The sequence below is a fragment of the Podarcis pityusensis genome (assembly GCF_964106645.2).
Source record: "Podarcis pityusensis genome assembly, chromosome: 9".
In the NCBI taxonomy this organism is placed as follows: domain Eukaryota; kingdom Metazoa; phylum Chordata; class Lepidosauria; order Squamata; family Lacertidae; genus Podarcis; species Podarcis pityusensis.
This window is the reverse complement of record NC_138034.1, coordinates 76531554-76543410: the sequence shown is the minus strand read 5'-3', so window position 1 is coordinate 76543410 and position 11857 is coordinate 76531554. Positions and strand designations below refer to the sequence as shown.

General features: G+C 49.2%; 1 long non-coding RNA gene across 1 annotated transcript; it reads right to left on the bottom strand.

Moving 5' to 3' along the window:
* Positions 1–234: 234 nt before the first annotated feature.
* Positions 235–11416, bottom strand: LOC308485480. Its single transcript, XR_013990553.1, has 4 exons — positions 11167–11416; positions 9014–9076; positions 1665–1775; positions 235–841 (listed from the first exon to the last, which is right to left on the bottom strand). It is a non-coding gene; the product is annotated as an uncharacterized lncRNA (long non-coding RNA).
* Positions 11417–11857: the final 441 nt, after the last annotated feature.

Sequence of the window (11857 nt, the reverse complement as noted above, 5' to 3'; positions counted from 1 at the left end):
GCAGCTTCTCGCTGCAGAATCCGACCTTAACAAAGCCCTGAATGGGTGCGGACTAATGGCTTCATGATGGAGCGTGTTGCTGTACCATTTTAAGCAATTCCATCCAGTTCTTTCAGCAACCGGACGAGTAAATTAGCTTCGAGTTTAGAATTGAAGGTCTGGTTCTCCCATTCCTTCCCCTTTCCTATGTCTGTGCAGCACATCAGAGCTATAGCCAAGCATTATTTCCCCCCCTCCATATAAAGTTATTAATCATTTTCCGCTGCACCAACCCCTCACACATTTTTTCAAAACTGTAAAAGGGATATTCAGTAACAAGAAGTTTGTTTTAGGGAGCACATTCATTCTAACAGCCATCCCTTTTCCTGAAGAAAAAAAAAAAAGATTTTAAAGGCCATTGCAGTGAACAATCTTTTAATAAAATTAAACACTCTAATGTTACACAGCTCAGGGTGCGTGTGTTACATTTCCTGTCGATTCTTTTGGTTCTTAATCCATGAGATAAAAGTCTAATAATTCACTTTTTTGGGGGGTGGATCTTGTAGCAGGTTACTTTATTTAAAACTAGTACACAGCTCAGAACTTCTGCCAAGGTAGTTTCGCACCCAGCTTTATCGTTCTGTTGATTCCAAAAAATGCGCAAAAAGGGAATTTTCAAGAATGGCCCGGTTTGTGAATCCTTGGCCTTTCCTTCCCCTTCTGGACAGTGGATGTAGGGAGAGAGTCCAAGGGAGACTTCCGCAGGGGGCCCCCAGTTCGAGAGCTGCCATGTCTTGTTGAAGGTCAAACGCATCAGGACAAATGGCATACAGAATCATAGCAACGGTAGAGGCAGCATGGTCTAGTGGTTGGAATGTTGGACTAGGATTAGGACCCAGGAAACCAGGGTTCGAATCCCCACTCAGCCATGAAACTCCCTGGGTGACCTTGGGCTAGTCGCTGCCTCTCAGCCCAACCTACCTCACAGGGCTGTTGTATGCCACCTTGAGCTCGTTGGTGAAAAAGGTGAGATATAAATGCAATCAATCAATCAATCAATCAATCAATCAATCAATCAATCAATGGAGTTTGAAGGATCCCCAAGAGTCATCTAGTCCAGGGATGTCCAACAGGTTGATCTCAGTCTCTTGGAAGCTGGCCGTCCCTGATCTAGCCTAACTCCCCGCGTCCCTCTCCCAGCTCTCAGTTTCTAGATCCATTTCCATCAGAATTAAGGCCTGAATTTGACCCCGAAGCTGCTTTGGTGAACCGTGTGAGGGGCTTATGGTCGGAGGAGAGACAGGAAGAGTGTGACCTTGTGATTCTCCTGGATTCCTCAGTGGCTTTTGATACCGCCAGCCAGAGGACCAATTTGGATAGCCCAGAGGTTAGGAACCTTGATCCAGGGACCAAAAGTCTGCAGTTCTTCTCAGCCAGATACCCAGAGGACACCTCCATCTCTTTGGCTGTGGGCCTGGATGCTTATTCTAATTTATTTCCACCCCACCCCACCCCGCCCCATAAAATTTATGAACCACCTGAATGTAAAAAAAGAACCTCAGAGCAGTTTACAAAAAGAAGACAAAGCAATGGAATTATCAATAAGGACAATGAACAACAACAATCTGAAACTTTCCAAAACTTTTGCTAAAAGAGCAAAAGACTAAAAACAGAGGCAAACTCACATTGACTCTCCAGCTGGACTTGTCTGAACAAGAATGTCTTTAGCAAGTGCCAGCAAGAGCTCAGCAAAGGCGTCAAGAGGCAGGGAGTTCCAAAGGGCAGATGCTGCCACACTAGAAGAATAAGAGATGTGGAAAGAGTGTTAGGTGGCACCTGGGGCAGGTCGAGGGGGCATCTATGGGGCAAGGTGATCTTGTAGTAAATAAATAAATAAATATTTTTTATTTATACCCTGCCCTTCCTGGTTCAGAAAACTGGGCTCAGGGTGGCTAACAACAAATTTAAAACACTTAATTGTAATACAACATAGAAGCAGCATAAAATACAGTATAAAAGCATGAATAACAATAAAATTCAAAGTTCAGAAATCAATTTTGGAGGAAAACCCATCTAATAAGCATTAGATAGTCACCAGGGCTAGCTGGCAGAATTAGTCCTACTTGGGCCAGCGAGGAGACCAGGGGAGAATTAGCTGTGGGGTCCCAGAGCGGGTAATCTTCATAATAGGGGAGGGGGAGGGAAGAGAAGGGAAATAAAAGATCAGGCTGAATTCAAATTAAAGGCCAGGTGGAATAGCTGTCTTACAGGCCCGGCGGAAGGAGGTTAAATCCTGTAGGGCCCTGGTCTCATGGGACAGAGCATTCCACCAGGTCGGAGCCATCACTGAAAAGACCCTGGCCCTGGTGGAGGATAGTCTGACTTCCTTAGGGCCCGGGACCTCTAAACTATGGTTATTCATGGACCTTAAGGTCCTCTGCGGGGCATACCAGGAGAGGCGGTCCCGTAAATACAAGGGCCCAAATAATAATAATAATAATAATAATAATAATAATAATAATAATAATTTATTTATACCCTGCCCATCCGGTTTCCCCAGCCACTCTGGGCAGCTCCCAACTGATTAAAAACAGAATAAAACATCAAACATTAAAAACTTCCCTAAACAGGGCTGCCTTCAGATGTCTTCTAAAAGTGAGATAGTTGTTTAATTCCTTGACATCTGATGGAGGGCATTCCACAGGGCAGGTGCCACCACCAAGAAGGCCCTCTGCCTAGTTTCCTGTGACCTCACTTCTCACAGTGAGGAAACCGCCAGAAGGCCCTCGGAGCTGGACCTCAGTGTCTGGGCAGAATGACAGAGGTGGAGACGCTCCTTCAGGGTATCTCAGTTGGTGAGAGTGTGGTACTGATAACGCCAAGGTTGCAGGTTTGATCCCCATATGGGACAGCGGCGTATTCCTGCATTGCAAGGGGTTGGACTGGATGACCCTCAGGGTCTCTTCCAAGTCTTTGGAATCTCTGTGCCTTCAGCGTGCGGCTCTTCTTCCACCATCGCCGCAGAGAAGGCAGCCCCAGCCACCTCCGTGCCTGGAGAGACCCTCCTCTCTCTCCCCACCGTGCTAATTTATGACCACGGGCTGCTCTCGGAATTCCTTGGAGAGAGGGGTGGCGGTGATTTATTTCGCAGCAACCTTGGCAGCCTTCCGCCGGGAGCTTTTATCATAATTACAGGTGTAAAATGTCAGGGTCCGTAATTTCTCAAAGAAATTGCGGGGATTACATTTCTCTTCCTGAACACGCCAGGCATTTGATGTGCAAACCCAGCGGCTCTTAAACAGACGTCTGACTGACAGAGGAGACGGGCGTGAGATGCTTGTGCACTCTAGCATGGCAGGCAGGAGGCAACCCCACCCCAAAGCCAGGCATGCATGTGCTCTCCGGGCCCCGATTCGCCAGAGGCACTCCCTGCCTCCTGGCCTCTGTCCCAGCCAGACCCCTGGCCCTGACCTGGCCTCCTCCCTCCTGCCTTGGGGGGAACGTCATGTCAAAATGCACCTGGGGGGCAGAGATGCTGGAGCCCTTGGCTCTTGCGAGGTCTCCTCCCATGGCACCCTGCCCTTCCATCTCTCATGAGGGTTGTGCCTTCTCACCAATGTGCTCAAAACAATGCAAGACTTCGAGAAGTGCTATCACTAATATATATATCTTGCCTTTGTCCTGACAGCAACTCAAGGCGACTAACAGATAGAAACAGCTAAAGATGGAGGAGACAAGGAGAAGGGGACAAGGAGAAGGGTACGACAGAGAATGAGATGGTGGGACAGTGTTCTCGAAGCTACCAGCATGAGGGAGGCAGTAGAAGACAGGAGGGCCTGGCGTGCTCTGGTCCAGGGGGTCACAAAGAGTTGGACACGACCAAACGACTAAACAACAAAATACGGAGGGAAAAAAGCATTAATATCAATTACCATAAAAACTACTTAGAATTAATACCGTGTGTGTGTGTGTGTGTGTGCATGCGCGCGAAAAATCTATTAAAACTGGGCTTTTCTCAGAGGGAACTCACAGGAACTCAGTTCCAGTCCTTCTCAGGCGGGTGCCTTGACATTCTACGACAACGAGGGACGTGTTCATGGTGAACTCCAGCACCTCTTTTTCTAGAAATTTTGTTGTTGTTTAGTCATGTCTGACTCTTCGTGACCCCCTGGACCAGAGCACGCCAGGCACTCCTGTCTTCCACTGTGGGCTGATTTCCTTCAGAATGGAGAGGTTTGATCTTCTTGCAGTCCATGGGACTCTTAAGAGTCTCCTCCAGCACCAGAATTCAAAAGCATCCATTCTTTGGCGATCAGCCTTCTTGATGGTCCAGCTCTCACTTCCATACATCACTACTGAGAAAACCAGAGCTTTAACTATACGGACCTTTGTTGGCAAGGTAATGTCTCTGCTTTTTAAGATGCTGATCATTGAAATAAAAACAGCACCAGTCCTTTTCTTAAAATGCAGTCAGTTCCCTGCTGAAAAAAGAAACACCAAAACAAGGAGAGATCCAGTCTAATGTCCCTAAGGATAGAGTGCCAAAGTCTGGGTGCAACCACCGAGAAGGACCTTTCCTGCACCCCCACCAGGTGTCCCTGCAAGTGTGACAGGATTGAGAGAAGGGCCCTTCTGAAGATCTCAGAGCCTGGCCAGGTTTGTGGGGAGGACTTTGGTCTTTTAGATAGCCTGGACCATAAGCCAGAGAAGGCCAAACCAAACATCTCTTTGGCTCAGCCACACTCTCACCTGACCTGTGTCTTGATCGTATTGTGTACCAATTAATTCCCCTGTGGCTGAGAGCTGTTCTTGTTGTTTGTACCTTGCAAAAACCCAATCTTTCCTGCCGAATCTGCTCTTGTCAGATGTGAGGAATATCAGAAGAGAGATTTTGCTTAACCGAGCTTCAGTCCAGAGGCGTGAGCTCAGGTTTTCACAAGGCAGAGTGGTGGAACAATGAAAAAGCTCTTGGACTCAGAGGTGTGATGTTGGTTCTTTGTCTTGATTTAGCCCGATTTCGTTTGCTTCGGTTTCATGTTCTTCATGGGAGTTGGTGAAACTTTTCATCCCTGTTTATGGTCTGGAGCACTTCATGGGAAGCTACCTTAGATCGAGTCTATTCAGTTAAGCCCTTATAGAATCAGAGTTGGAAGGGCTGCTTCAATAATAATAATAATAATTATTATTATTATTTATTTATACCCCGCCCATCTGGCTGAGTTTCCCCAGCCACTCTGGGCGGCTTCCAACTGAATATTAAAAACAATACAGCACCAGACAATAAAAACTTCCCTAAACAGGGCCGCCTTCAGTTGTCTTTTTAAAGTAAAATAGTTGTTTATTGCCTTGACATCTGCTGGGAGGGGGTTCCACAGGGCAGGTGCCACTACCGAGAAGGCCCTCTGCCTGGCTCCCTGTAACCTCACTTCTTGCAGCAAGGGAACCGCCAGAAGGCCCTCAGAGCTGGACCTCAGTGTCCGGGCAGAACGATGGGGGTGGAGACGCTCCTTCAGGTATCCAGGACCGAGGCCGTTTAGGGTTTTAAAGGTCAGCACCAACACTTTGAATTGTGCTCGGAAACGTACTGGGAGCCAATGTAGGTTTTCAGGACCGGTGTTATGTGGTCCTGGCGGCTGCTCCCAGTCACTAGTCTAGCTGTCACAATCTGGATTAGCTGTAGTTTCCGGGTCACCTTCAAAGGTAGCCCCATGTAGAGCGCATTGCCGTAGTCGAAGCAGGAGATAACCATAGCATGCACCACTCTGGCAAGACAGTCTGTGGGCAGGGAGGGTCTCAGCCTGCATACCAGATGGAGCTGGTAAACAGCCGCCCTGGACACAGAATACCATTCCTGCAACTAGATTACCCTTGGGGTCCCTTCCATCTCTACCATTCTATGATCCTATGACCTCTGCTTTACACTGACTGGAAGTGGCTCTCCAGAGTTTTGGGCAGGGGTCTTTCCTGGCCCTGCCTGAGATGCCACTGGAGATTGAACTGGTGGACCTCCTCCTCCAAGCAGGTCATGAAGGAGGAAGATCGGAAGCTGCTGCCTCATCCCTAGCCTGAATTCTCCTACCAAAGCTACATTTCTCGCAGTTCTGATGTGGAAACCGGAGCCACGAGGAACCCGGTCCCTACAGCTGGATCTTAAAATATCCATTTGACTTCTTGCACCATGGATTGGGCACGCTAAAAAAAGATCAACATTTCTCAAAAAGATAAATAAACTCGCAGAGCTCTCGGAGTCGTGTTACAAAGACGCCTGGAAGTTCGGCGGCGCATTAGGGAGCATGCTCAGGGCTGCAGGACGCCCCTTCCCAACCAAAACAGCCGCCGCTTTGAGCCTGAGACATCTCTTCCTCCGTCGCAGGAGCGACTCCTGTTGCTCAAGCCCTGTCGGACGTCAAGGATCCCAAAGGGAGCCATCGGGACCTGCCGGGACAGAAAGGCTCTCTCTCTCGACCTTGCTGACGTCTGAGATGCTGTTTCATCGGCGGCCTCTTCTCCCGCTCCATCTCACGACCGCAAGGAGCACAGGGTTATCCCAACATGTTATAATACACTCTGGGGTGTCTTATTACTTGAAATATGCTGCACAAATATAACTCGGGTAGCTTATCTTGGCCAGGCTGAGTTCTATAAAAAGTCTCCCAGCGCCGGACTTGGGGGCTCCCTCCTTGTTCCAGGAGAATCTGTTGCCTCCCTCTCCTTCCAGAGTTATTCCGACTAGAGTTTTTCCTCTCTCTCTCCCTCTCTGTTCTCCGTGTTTTCTCTGGGACTACCAGAAGTCAAGCTGCCGGTTTTGTGGGCCACCTGGGGGCCGGAATGAGAAGCCCTTTTGGTTGCTGCTACCGTAGCTCATAGGGACACGGGTGGCGCTGTGGGTTAAACCACAGAGCCCAGGGCTTGCCGATCAGAAGGTCAGCGGTTCGAATCCCAGCAACGGGGTGAGCTCCCGTTGCTCGGTCCCTACTCCTGCCAACCTAGCAGTTCGAAAGCACGTCAAAGTGCAAGTAGATAAATAGGTACCGCTCTGGCGGGAAGGTAAACGGCGTTTCCGTGTGCTGCTCTGGTTCGCCAGAAGTGGCTTAGTCATGCTGGCCACATGACCTGGAAGCTGTATGCCGGCTTCCTCGGCCAGTAAAGCAAGATGAGCGTCGCAACCCCAGAGTCATCCATGACTGGACCTAATGGTCAGGGGTCCCTTTACCTTTACCTTTAGGTCTAAACCACAGAGCCTAGGACTTGCCGATCAGAAGGTCGGCAGTTCGAATCCCAGCGACAGGGTGAGCTCCCGTTACTCGGTCCCTGCTCCTGCCAACCTAGCAGTTCGAAAGCACATCAAAGTGCAAGTAGATAAATAGGTACCGCTCTGGCGGGAAGGTAAACGGCGTTTCCGTGTGGTGCTCTGGTTCACCAGAAGTGGCTTAGTCATGACCCAGAAGGTGTACACCGGCTCCCACGGCCAATAAAGCGAGATGAGCACTGCAACCCCAGAGTCAGCCACGACTGGACCTAATGGTCAGGGGTCCCTTTACCTTTGACTGTAGCTCATTGGCCCTGAATTGCCGAAAGACAGAGAAAGGAAGGGAGGCCAAGGCTCAAACTGGCCAGGAAGCCTCAACCTCTGAGCTGGAAGCCCTTCCTCTCCCAAATGCGTTTTGGGCATGGCGGGGAGCAGTGGTGAAAGAAAATGTCGGGCAAATGGCAACTGGGGAGGTGTCAGTTGAAGAGTCAGGCAGAAATACAGGCAGACTGGAGGGCTGGAGTTTTGTGATGCAGAATCTGCTGGTTTCTCTTGATAGCAAGATGTTCAGGAGAAGAAAGTGCAGCAGTTTGTTGGTGGCACAGGATTGGCCCTGCCAGGTTACCTTTTTGCCCAGATCAAGAGGGGTTTGGCTTGCAACACTTGTGCCCCATGCGGAACTGACTGTTGGAAGACTCAGCACAGAAAAAAACTAGTCCTTATTCACACAGCACAAACTATGGAACTCGCTCCCTCAGGAGGCAGAGATGGCAGAGAGGACTATTGATGGCTGCTAGCCAGGATGTCTATACTCTGCCCTCCACAGTTGGTGATAAGAATAAGAATAAGAATAAGAATAAGAATAAGAATAAGAATAATAAATTTTATTTATACCCTGCCCTCCCTGGCCAGAGCTGGGCTCAGGGTGGCTAACACCAGTAAAATTACAGTAAAAACATAACAGTGGGGGAAAACCACCAATTTAAAATGCAGCCTCATTTTAAACGTAGCCCATAGATCAAAACCGTAAGCGGAGGGAAACATAAGGGTCAGACTGAGTCCAAACCAAAGGCCAGGCGAAACAGCTCTGTCTTGCAGGCCCTGCGGAAAGATGTCATGTCCCACAGGGCCCTAGTCTCATGAGACAGAGCGTTCCACCAGTACAAGTCGGGGCCAGTGCTGAAAAGGCCCTGGCCCTAATGCTCCTGAATAACACCTACTGGAAACCACAGGAGGGGAGAAAGTGCTCTTGTGCTTGGATCCTGCTTGTGGGTTCCTCATTTGGATGGCCATTGTGAGAACAGGATGTTGGACTAGGTGGGCCATTGGCCTGATGCAGAGGGCTCTTCTCATGTTCTTACCTGGAACATGCCAGGAAGCAGGTGAAGGACTTGGAAGAGACCGAGTCCTGCTATGAGGACACGTCAAAGGAGTTAGGGAGCCTTTAGCCCAGAGAAGAGGCAAGGTTCAGGACAGGTCCATTGCTCACCTCCAATGGACAAAGGATGTGCTTTGTTTCCTTTTGCTCCTGAAGGGAGGGTCCTGTTCACAAGAAATGGGATTTGGACCAAATATTAGGAAGCGCTGCCTGATGGGGCAAATTGTTGAATGATGACCCATCTTGGAAGGCAGTGGACTTGACTGAGGGCGGAGGGTCAAGCAGAGTTTGGAGGCTGGAAAACGGGATTTCCGAATTGGCGTTTGTGTGCATGTGGGGTGAATTTAGATTGCCTTTGAGGCCCTTCCAGCGCTACAATCCTTCCATTCTAATTTATGATTCCTCACCTGCAGTTTTGTCCTCCAACCAGCAAGCTCCGATGGTGCTGGAATCAGGGGCCCGGTGCGGATCTGCGAGCGACAGAGAGATGAAAGGGATTCAACATCTCCTGGCAAGTTCAAAACTGATGCACTGATCACTCGTCTAGTCCTGGGATTAGGGATGTTGTAAACAGCAGCCAGGGGTGTTGACATGCTCCCCGGTGACACCTGGTGACTTGTGAATGACCCGAGAAAGCCAACAAGGGTGTGTGGGGCTGAAACACCCTGGAAACCTGTGTTCTGAGTAGACGCTGACTGTCATCTCAGGGAACCTATCCTGACAAGCTTGAGATAACAGCCTCCGAAAGCTGGTTCTGGAAAACAGATCTGGACTCTCCACCGAAAACGTTAATGGTGCCCTCCTTTTGTTCCTCACTCTTTGTTCCTCACTTCCTTTCCTTTCTGGAAAGGAAGGTGGTGCGCACCTGGGCCCCGTTCTGGTTTCGGGTTTTTATTATTTCGTTTTTATTTTGTTTTTCAAAAAGATCTGTTTGACCTCCCCATCCACTTCAAAGGTGGACGGCCTTCTCCGCAGGCGAGCTTTACAAGGATCTTAACAACCCCTGCGATTATTCCTGAAAGGAAAGAAGCTGTTTTCTTGCTCCTAATCAACATGGATCTGGCGAGAGACGCAGGCCAGCATCTGGAGTTTTCCACATGTCAGCTAATAGCCGTATCCTATTTTACAATTGGGGGGTATTCCCAGCGCAGGCTCCCGAGACTGGGCCCTTCGCTTTGTTATGCTTCCAACCCTCAGGTCTGGGCATTCTCTGCTGATTTTTAAAGGCCCCTGGGGGAGTTCAGCACATCAACTTCTGTTCCTGCGCCGCGCAGGAGGGCGCATGCTCCCCAAAGCCTCGGCTGTGGAGCGGGTGAGGTCATTTTCGATCCCAGAATAAACTTCCATTTATCTCGCAACCACAAACCAGCAGGGACGAAAGATGTTCGGGAGAAACCGGAATGTTTTCTCCACATGCATCTCGCTGCTCTTTCCAGAGTAGCTCTCTCTCCCTCCAAACCACTGGAGGGGAGCTGCCTGCCCCCAGTCTGGCAACCAGCAGGCGCAGACTATCCACCAGAGAGAAGCCTTCTTGGTGAAAACCACAGCCCCCATAATTGAAAACATTTCCCCTCGCTCCCCTTTTGCAAGCCCCTCTCTGGCGGCTTGCGAGTGCTGCTTTCTCCATTGCTCCCGGCTTCTTCAAAATTTGCTCGGGGCCTTAGGGCAGAGAGAAGAAACGCCATGTTGCAGCTGCAGCAGCGCAACCGGACGCCTTAGTCTGCCCCGGCTGCAACAAAACATGTCTCTCTCGCATCGGTCTCTGCAGCCGCAGCAGGGGCTGCAACCTGCCAACGGTTTGACCTCACAAGGTCAGGTTGAAGGTGCTGGTTTTGACCTTTAAAGCCCTATGTGGCCTAGGACCCTCATACCTACAGGACCGCCTCTCCTGGTATGCCCCACAAAGGACCTTACGGTCCATAAATAACAACACTTTGGAGGTCCCGAGCCTCAAGGAGGTTAGTTTGGTCTCAACTAGGGCCAGGGCCTTTTCAGCACTGGCCTCAACTTGGTGGAACTCTCTGCCACAAGAGACCAGGGCCCTGCGGGATTTGACATCTTTCCACAGGGCCTGCAAGACGGAGGTGTTCCGCCTAGCCTTCAGCTCACACTCACTCTGGCCCCTTATATGGGATTTAGTATATAAATTTTCCCTTGGTTTTTTTTGCTGGCCCATGTAGGACCAGCATGGATAGCTGGCTTGGGTGAATATCTGATGTTTCCACCTTTTATGGTCTTGATTTATGGGCTATTACTAAAATGAGGCTGCATTTTAAGCTGTATTTTAATTAACTGGGTTTGGGGTCCCCCCCCCTTTTCCCTATTACGTTTTATTGTAATTTATATTTGGTGTTAGCCGCCCTGTGCCTGGCCCTGGCCGGGGAGGGTGGGGTAAATATTATTATTATTATTATTATTATTATTATTATTATTACTATCATCATCATCATCATCACCATCATTATCATTATTATTATTATTATTTTGAACAAGCGTGCAATTAATTGTTACTGTTTTGAGCTTTATCATGTTACTGTCTTCCTTGGTGGGTCGTACAAACCTCTATTCTGAGTAATGCTTTTTTATGGGGCAGGTGGCCCTGGGGGTGCGTTTATGGAACCAAGGAGGGGCCTGAAAAAGTTTGGGAACCGCTTCTCCCATCACCACTATTGTAGCTTTCCAGAGAGTTGCAGCTTTCCTGTTCTTGCTCTGCAAAGAATGGAAGAGTGAGTCTTCTTCCCAGAGTTCACAAGTGTCTCCATAAGGAGAAGAATGGTGCCAGCCGCTTGTACTTCTCAGAGCATGCAGTTTTCCTGGGGAACCAGAGAAGAGGTTGCTTATACGATACAATAATCTTTATTGTCATTGTCCCATACAGAACAATGAAATTGAAAAAATCTACATCAGACATTCAAAAAACCAGCATGCCTGCTATCCCAGCCTGGTTAGTCCCCTAAAAACTCTGATACCCCATAATTAAATACAATATACTCCCACAGAGACTACCTTAAAAGGTAAAGGGACCCCTGACCATTAGGTCCAGTCGTGCCTGACTCTGGGGTTGTGGCACTCATCTTGCTTCGTTGGCTGAGGGAGCCGATGTACAGCTCTTGGGTCATGTGGCCAGCATGACTAAGCCGCTTCTGGTGAACCAGAGCAGTGCACAGAAATGCCGTTATTTCCCGCCAGAGCGGTACCTATTTATCTACTTGCACTTTGACATGCTTTCGAACTGCTAGGTTGGCAGGAGA